The sequence below is a fragment of the Sinohyriopsis cumingii genome, chromosome 14, assembly GCF_028554795.1.
Source record: "Sinohyriopsis cumingii isolate HCF-2022 chromosome 14, ASM2855479v2, whole genome shotgun sequence".
Taxonomy (NCBI): domain Eukaryota; kingdom Metazoa; phylum Mollusca; class Bivalvia; order Unionida; family Unionidae; genus Sinohyriopsis; species Sinohyriopsis cumingii.
In genome coordinates this window covers 97,881,959-97,892,206 of record NC_142974.1, presented here as the reverse complement: position 1 = coordinate 97,892,206, position 10,248 = coordinate 97,881,959, and positions in this window count along the sequence as shown.

Here is a 10,248-nt window from a genome sequence, read left to right as displayed (position 1 = left end):
AACGGTCTAGAGGCCCAAGAGGGAGGACGGCACAACCCTCATAAACTCGTAGCTTGCCACCGCAATCTACCAAGTTTAGAGGATATACACATAACATATAACTAACTAAGGACAGCACAGTCCTCATTAAACTCGTAGCTTGCCACCGCAATCTACCAAGTTTATCGGACATACACATAACATATATACAATGAATGAAGAGCCCCTATCGAGTGTATTAGCGAGCTCAGATTATGAATGAAACGGTACTAACTAAGGACAGCATAAGGACAGCACAGTCCTCATTAAACTCGTAGCTTGCCACCGCAATCTACCAAGTTTATCGGACACACATATATACAATGAAATGAATGATATACAATGAAATGGTTATATACAATGAAATGAATGATATACAATGAAATGGTTATATACAATGAATGAAGAGCCCCTATCGAGTGTATTAGCGAGCTCAGATTATGAATGAAACGGTACTAACTAAGGACAGTACAAACATATACGCTCAGCAAAATCACACCCACAATAATTAATCCAGTGGGTGATACGAAAATATGTATCAACAACCAGTCAGTATTGTGGTTGTGAATTTGCTGAGCGGAGGGGTTCTTGCGGTTCCCCCCACTATTATAAAAATCGCAATTATGCGCACCACCGACAAATTGTCAGCCATGGGGATTCGATCCTGGACCGCGAGCGTCACAGTCCAATACCATACTGATCGAGCTATCAAACATTGTTACGAACATATGTTTCGGAAGTTAATATATAGCTAAGGAACCAATATTTACAGTAAATAGCGGTTTCTGAATCATAACAGTTTCTGTATTTAACAGTTTCTGTATTTGTAGCGGTTTCTGTATTTATAACAGTTTCTGCATTTATAACAGTTTCTGAATAATAGTTTCTGAATAATAGTTTCTGTATTTATAACAGTTTCTGTATTTGTAGCTGGTTTCTGTATTTAACAGTTTCTGTATTTGTAGCGGTTTCTGGATAATAACAGTTTCTGCATTTATAACGGTTTCTGTATTTAACAGTTTCTGTATTTGTAGCGGTTTCTGGATAATAACAGTTTCTGTATTTGTAGCAGACCGAAAATCAATAATATAGTGGCATTAATGCACCAGTCAAAAAACTTTCCAGAATTGTAAGTTCAGTGAACACACAACTGCAGGTCAATTACAATGAGTAACGGTTTCTGTTTACACACAGCTTCCTACGGATCAATAATATTATCATGTGTTGTATGATGGGAAAATATTTAAAAACCATAAATAATACTTATGAGTCTAATGAGTTAGGTTCGTCGGCACTATACGATGTAATTAGTTAAACTGACTAATTACAATCATAAAAAACCAACCATCTACGAAGAAAACTATATATTACAAAGTAATCTCCCCTTAAATCAAAAATTCAGTAGTGTATGGAGGACCTACTGTGACATAAATTAAAAAAATTAATTCAATGTGGTGATGATAGTTAATAATGTGGTGATGATAGTTAATAATGTGGTGATGATAGTTATTGATACTTAAAGATAATTTTCTGCTTATATTTTTTCGATAAAGCTGTTTTATATATATTTTCTGCGACTTTTTGTACTGATTGCGGGTGAATATCAAAATATTTCGCAGCAGAAGATATTGAACGAAATATATTTTCTTTGCCAGTTTCTATGTTTGAGGAAATTACCGCCCTCTTTCCGATTGTCTTACATCTTCCTGTATTACCGCGTGTATTATTCTCGCTGTGAGAGATAGCTTGTAAATTGGATAAATTATTGTTTTGAGTGTCCCCGTCAATATGATCAATAATAAGACCATCATTGATCAAACCCTTGTGACACTCGTATGTAAATCTATGACACAGATAATGTTTCTTTTCCCCCCCGCATGTGAACATTAGATAACCAGCATTAGTAATATAACCAACTTGTTTCTTCAACTTGCGGTGTCTGATGATACCATTAATATTTGATTCATAGTTTGTTATGACAGGATGTGGGACAAATATATTTTGCTCCATTATAATAATATTATATGTTTAAATCATTGTTTGTCTGAAATCTTGATATATAATCCTTCACGGATTTTATAGCGTTTTCACCGCTATTATTTTTTTTGTCATAATATCTTCTGAGCTCTCTGAACCGTTTCCCGCCACACTTTCCACATAATTCTGTCTTTCCTCGCACTCCAATACCACACCGTAGACATGGTATTGGTCCTAGACTTCCTCGTCGTATGTTTTGTGAGTGCATCCAACAAAATTCCTTTCTACAGGATTTGTTGCATCGATTTACTGAGCCGATCATCAACCATCTGCATTGGGACATTGTATATATATATATAATTTTCTTTATTTAAATATTTGTTTTAGTTATATGAACGAGTTTGAGAGATTATCCCAAACTAGGCCTGTTAAGTATAAATTCAACCTTGACAGATTATCTTCTGACTTGCCAGTACGAGATCTGGTTGATCCGAAAAATAAAAGTTTGATCTCGAAAATTCATGACGCTAAGAAAGAATTTTACACGGATGGTGCATCTCATACATGGTCAACGTTCAAGATTATACGCAACACTGTCACGGACGCTACAATGAATGACAAGCGAGCGGCAACTATCATTAACTACATCGCTGAATACGAGGGCAATCAAAAATATTTATTCAGAGTAAAATTTATTGTATTAACAGAAACAGATAGTTGGATTATCCGTGACAAATATGATCCTGTCCTTGGCAATAATAAAACTATCATATTAAGTAAAAATTCCAGACCGGGTCTATTGACTGGTATTGATAAACCGTATTATGAGCGAGCGTATCCTGTAACAGCAGTTATTTATGGAATTTATGAGATAAATAAAAAACCCAACGTTGATAAATTAGCGCCGATGAAATTATCATCCTTGACCTTGTCAAGGTTAAATTGTGTGGCTGAACGAGTAATAGAACACTTTACAAACGCGATGCGTGGAAATGGATTAACTGATTTAAGGCGTGAAAAAATAAACTCGTGGGCTGATTCAGTTAGGGATACCGGTGCTACAATAAAAGATGTTGCTGAGTTAGGAAAAATATTAAAATTTCCAATAACTGTGGCGACAATAACGGGAGAAGTACTGTACCAGTCGAAATATAAATCGAAAGGAGCTCCAATAAATATTATCGATCATAACGCACACGCATGGACTAACGCAGTAACAATATTTCCACGTGATCGAACTGTTAGATTTTACCCCACAGAATTATCTGTGGCAGATATGGCTGTGGCAGATATGAGTATGTTTGATTTTATTAACGAAATAAGTAAAACCGATCCTGTATCGGTATGGTTATTCAAAAGTAATGAGGAGGGTGAATTTGATCAGTTTGTCAAACCGAACGGTGAAATATATCGCACAGAATCCCTCCATGACGAGATGAAAAATCTTGCGACGTTTTTACAGTGCAAGCACGCGGAAAATACTGACAAATTACTAACTAATTGTTTTACCGTTCCATCTGTTGCGGCTCATTTCGCCAGAGAACGAAATTCATGGAAACCAACACGATTTGATTTACTCGAGGACGTACGCGCAAGTTGCGTCGAATATGGACATGGCGGATTATGGAATACCAAATATAATTACAATGATGTTATTTCGGTTGATATGGTTGCATGTTATCCAGGAAGTTTTCTGGGATACGGAGATTGTTCTACGTACTTTGAAAGATTTGGTCACCCTACAAACGAGATGACGCGAGTGGCAATTAATGGACCATTACCTGATTTTGATCTGACTGGATTCGCCTGTATTGAGTCGTTCGAGTTTAACGAAAATCTTCACAAGATTTGTTATGTTTGGTTTGGCAGACATTTTTGTGAAAAACGTTGGACACCTATAGTTTTGTTGCGATATATGCTAGATTGTGCGATACTGACATCGTTGGTGGTCAGTGAGGCAATTATATCATATCATGCACAGACCAAAGTTTGGTTGCCCATGTCAGATTCTGAAGTTATTAGCGAGTTTAAGGACGATATTCCTAATAAACTCAAAACCGCAAAAGATCTTGGTAGAAAAATTATAGGTAAATTTACTCAAGGTGGTGCATATGATTATAAAAGACATCACGCACGATTAATTTTAGATGATGCCGAGTACGATTTTATAATCGCTGATACAACGGCGAAAAATACATTTGTAAATCGAGAGAGTGTTTATTTATCCGACGGAACAAAATTAGGTACGATCGTTAGTTACATAAATGACGTATCCCCGCAATATACTCATCTAAGATCTTCCATGTTGGCTTATGTTTCTATAAATTTATTATCGATGATTAATAGATTTCCTGAGGCCGCAGTCAGAGTCGCAACGGACTCGTTTTATATTTCAAGTAAATATTTAGAACCTGTTATGAAATTTACAAGTAATGATGAACGATGGGGTTCGTGGAGAATAAAAAAGGAACTATTACACAATTACACAGAATCAGCAGATGTTCCAGTGAGAGATGTTTATCGTGAGGGTAATAAAATATCAGAAATGTCGAAGGCACCATCGTTGAGTGATCCAATAACCAGATATAAGACAGTATATCTCAATGGACCTGGTGGATGCGGCAAAACAACTCGAACAATTAATGTTTTTAGAAATTCAGATATAATCGTGCTGACACCCACACATAGACTTGCACGTGAGATGAAACAGCGGCAAGTACAATCGTGTACGTATCATAGTTTCTTTCGATGGCGCGGGGATACATGGACTCCTGAACGAATGGGAGAAAAATATATACCTAAAATAATTATTTGGGATGAGATATGCACGGTGTCATTAGATACATTAAAAATGTTTCTTGATTGGTTGTTGACGAAAAATACCGCTATAATAATGTGTGGCGATCATGGTCAACCTCCGCCTTTTGTTGGACCATCTCCACATGATTGGTTAAAAAATTTCGTTAATTATTACGAAGAAATAGATGATGATCATAGAGCTCTTGATGCAAATTTGAAGGAGTTTAAAAAATTAATCAGATTACAATCAAACAAAATTCAGTGTGAAATAATACGTGGAGTAATCTCAGAGACATCAATGAGTGATTTTTTGAACTCATGGAGACCCAACGATTTGATCGTAGCAAGTAGAAAAATAATCAGAGACGCTTTACAACAACAGTTATTTCAGCTACATAAAGAACAATATTCAGAACTACCCGTTCCGTTATGTTATAGACCATCAGATACACGAAAAAAAGAATATTAATGTTGATATTCCAGGACCCTTGACAGAGTCAAGGAAACAGAATCTCGTATTAAATGATATTGTCGCCGTTGATATCAGTGTGGTCGAAGATGCATTACGCGCTGACAAATCTCCATGGGTGTTGGGATACGCTATGACAATCCACTCGTCTCAGGGATTAACTATTTCTGATACACGAGTCTGGATTGTAGACGATCGCATCGAGTGGTCAAATTTAGTTTATTTAGCGGTATCGAGGGTCAGAAATATATCTCAATTACGTAGAATCATAATTCCTGAAATCGTTAATAAATTTAACATCATCGATGATGATATAATAAGAAAAAAATTAATCGGATACAAACAATCTGACAAAAAAAATAAACGTGACTTTGATCTTGATGTTGAATTTATTATTGAGTTAAAACAGCAGCAGAACAATCACTGCACCAGTTGTAATTGTATAATGTTATGGCGATATTCGAATAATGATTCAAGACAATTTACCGTAGATAGAAAAGATAATAGTCGCGGTCACACACGAGAAAATACCATGTTAACCTGTCTTGAGTGTAATCGACGTAGAGGCGCTAGCGCCTTGGGTGCTAGTTAAGTGATCGAAATCACCGGAGTGATCGCGGCGGTAGTTGTGTATCCGCGGGAATTATTTGTAGTTGTTCACGTGTAAATCCACGTTGAGGAGCAGCTGAATCTAATCTGTAAATTACAGGTCTGGAAACACCTGCATTTCTTCCAGTGGATCTTGTCACGGTAGATATTTTGTGTGTGGTAACACTCCAAATAGGATCAGTTGCTCTCGCGCTACCACCTTCAAGTTCACCAGGCTCATATAAATATCTGACTGTGACATCACCTAATATTTTTTGTTTTCCAGCATCTTTCCGTTGTGTTAGTATATTTTTTTTTGTGACCGCGCTAATGGGTTTCATGTTGGTTGTTCGTGTGATCTCATTATTTAATGCAGCTATCACGTTTGGTAATCTTGCAACCCATTCACGAGATCTTTTATCCTGAATAAATTCCCTCGCGTATTGATATCCAAATAACCGCTCAGCAAGTGTTCGATTAAATCGCTCAACAATTGCTTGATCACGGTGAATTGCAGTATGACCTCGTCGTATTTTGGTATTATGTTGTTTCATCAACGATGATACTGGACCAAGAAATTCTTTACCAGGATCAACCTGTAGTAGCTGTGGCCATCGTAGACCACCTCGTGGTCCACCACCTCGTTGATAAATTCGTTCAAACGCATCGGCTACTTCAGATGATGTTTTCGCTGATAGCGGCTCTGCTTCTTTATATCTACTTGCAACATCAACTACGGTTAACGCGTACTTGTACGTTTTTCCACGCACAGTATCATGCGGTAAAAACAGAATATCAGCTTGATGAACTTCATTAGGAACACTGACATCGAAATACGAGTACTGAATTTGTTTAGGACGTGGTAGATAAATTTGCCATATTGCTTGTTTAGATAACCACGTTTTAGCAGTAGAATGTTTAACCGATGCTGCATCAGCAAGTTTACCAATTGCTGCTTTGCCTCTCCAGTATCCTCTCGGTGAATAATAAATTGATTCCATTATTAATTACCAGCCCCAATCGCTAATTTACCTTTCATCGAGGATCTTACTAACCAATTAGCTAATGATTCTCTAATATTTTTATTTTTTATAGAATTTAATGAATGAATTAATTTTACATCTGCAATATGCCTATCTTGTAGATTTTTACTTTTATAAGCTACATCATGAGCATGACAAGCTCGATCAATAGCATTTATTGGTTCCTCGCCTGGTTTTGGTTGATCTTGATTATCGAGCCTGATATCGAGTCGAGTACCAGGACCGCAATAATTATATCCTGGTAGATGTTTTTCTCCGCTGTATTTAGCCCATGGAGCACCTGGAAACTTTGACATCAAATTAGCAATATCACCACCACGCTTATTAGGTAAAAATGAAAATTTCTTTCTACAGCATACAGAACATTTTCCACCGTACGCTATTTTTTTATTTTTTGTTGTAACTGTAGCTAAATCAATAGTTGGAGTTTTAACTCTACAACGTAAACAATATAAATTCATGTTATAACATATATGGATATAATTGATTTCTCAGCAACTCGGCAGCGAGAGCCAGTTAAGCATCATCCTGCGCTACCGAATTCCATCAGAATGATTATCATAGGACCATCTGGATCGGGTAAGACGCAATTATTACTTAATCTGATAATGAGATGGTTGAAATGGGATAAATTATATTTAGTAGCACCATCCGTTGATGATCAACGATGTTATGATGTACTTAAAGATTTCAATGAAAACGCGCGATTACTGGATGAAGATACTGATGTTATAGAGTTTATAACCGATATTGATGAAGCACCATCCGTAGATTCCATAGACGGATTTATTAATAATTTAGTTGTATACGACGATGTGATGCTAGATAAACAATCAAATCCAGCCAGAATATTTTCCCGAGGGAGACATAAAAATACAGACGTGATCTATGTTACTCAACGATATACACAAATTCCAAAGGTGATCAGAGACAACTGCAACATTTTAGTTGTGTTTAATGGCGTAGACACACACACGTTGCGAAATATTCATCAAACATGGTGTGGTGGTGACATGGATATAATTAAATTCAAAAATTTCTTCTCACGAGCGCAAGCTACCCCGCATGGATTTATAACAATAAATTTACATGATCCAAGAACAAGATATCGTGTGGGTATTGATAAAATATTTGGGTAACAGGGGTGATGATAAAATTAAATTGAATTAAACAGATATCATTAATATAATGAACAACTGTGCGTGGTTACGTCAAGGAACCACTAACAATTGTAATAAAAAATGCCGTGGAGAATATTGCAAGAAACATAATTATCTTATAAAGAAAAACCCTCATGCTGGTCCACGAGGTTGTGTTGGATGTAACAACGGCGTTAGAGGATTATATCAGATTTGCAAAAATTGCGGTGGAGATCGATACAGAAGTTTGATGAACTATTACAGAAAAAGAAAGAACATAAATCCCAAAATAGAAAAACCACCATCAGAACTTGAATATTACTTGAAACATAGAACAAATTCCGAAGATTCAGATGAAGATGAAACAGATGAAGATTCCCATGATTCAGATGATGATTCCCAATATTGATAGCAGCAGAGAGGGGCGTCTACGGTTCTGTTTGGGACAAACAATAATCGTAGACGTGGTAATTGACCTCTATGAGTGGTCACTATTTTTTTTTGGTCAAACACAAGGGTGACCATTCCCCTAAGTGGTCTGTTCACCCTCTCTGCTGCTGAGGTCGACAAACAACGTAACGAGAAGTCAAATATTCAGGAATATGGACATAGTACACAATTAATTTTACTATATGTTCTCTACATTTGTTTCTCAGTACTGACCTTTCCACTGTGTGACAATCAATGCAAATCATATGTTAATCTAAAATACCTTCAAAGATGACTTCACGGTGAAGTTCTTGTCAAAGGTTGACCTGCTCTTTTTTTAGATCATTGACTTTCAACATAACAGCATGTAACCAGAACACGTATTTCACTTCCGGATCATCACCAAGGCCTTATTACTCACTGTGCACTGTCGCCAAAATACATACAGACAACAACACCCTGAGCTCATATTATCAAGAATAAACAGTTACCTTTAAATCCCTACCAAAACTGCATAAATAAAACTCTTCTATCACCATCAAAATGAGAGAGGAAAAACTGTTCTAAAAATAGACTAGAACTACATTCGTGGGTACTGAACTGGAAGTATTAATTGTGATGTAATTCCTGACATATCTCACTCACTTGGAATAAGTTGAAAATGTTTCTTTAACGAAGCGAATAATATATACTAATATTGAATACAATGCTTATATAGCTTCGTTTCGTTGAAAATACTTATCATCCTTTTTAATTAAAAAAAAAAAAAAAAACGATTTCGGCATTCCCGGGTGTAATATACAGCTACTGATTTTGTTGGTGAAATTTACGAGATTGCCATTTTATCATCCGAGTTCAAACCAACAAAGAATGATATCCACAATTTTGAGATAAGCCTTAATAATAAATAATAGTTCTATCATGTAAATTCAACTTTGGTTTTCTTTGTCTACGTTCCGTATAAGCCTATGACAAATGTTCAATGATGAACATAGGTGATCAGGCTACTTAACACACACACACACACACACACACACACCTAGTTTTGCTCTGTTCTTTTTTCCTGTTTTGGTGTACAATGATCTTAATCAATCCCCAAACCAAACTTCACAATTTCTGTTTACCCCACCCCACTCCTACAGTTCAATCCCGAATTGCGCATGCGGAAGATCATTTGGTAGAATTAGACCAACAAGTATAGATCTCCGGTTTCCTTTTTATCCCCACCCCCCGAAACCCCCAAACATTGCCAGTAATATCAGAGAAAGAAAAAAGGCGGAGACCTTCTTATTGGCATAGACCGCTCCGGTGGTCTAGTGGTTAGAGCGTCCGTCTCGGATGCGGGAGATCGTGGGTTTGATCCCCGGCCAAGTCACACCTAAGACTTACAAAAATGGTACTAACAGCTGCCTCGCTTGGCGCTCAGCATTATGAGGTTAGTGTTAGGACTGTTCGGCCTGGCGTCAGGATAATGTGACTGGGTGGGACATCATGCTACATGTCTGCGGCATGATGCCCCAGTACTAGAAATCACTATAAACTGCCAAACTGCATACATCGCAGTGATATGACTGAAATATTGTTAAAGCTACGTAAAAAAAATCCAAATCACACACACACACACACACACACACACTTATTGGCATAATTGGTAGAATGTTAGACCACGCAAGTCTGACGTTTTATCAATAAAGTACGACGAAATCTCTGACATGATATCACCTTATCGGTAATTATTACCGATAAGGTGATATCATGTTGTCAGAGATTTCGCCGTACTTTATTG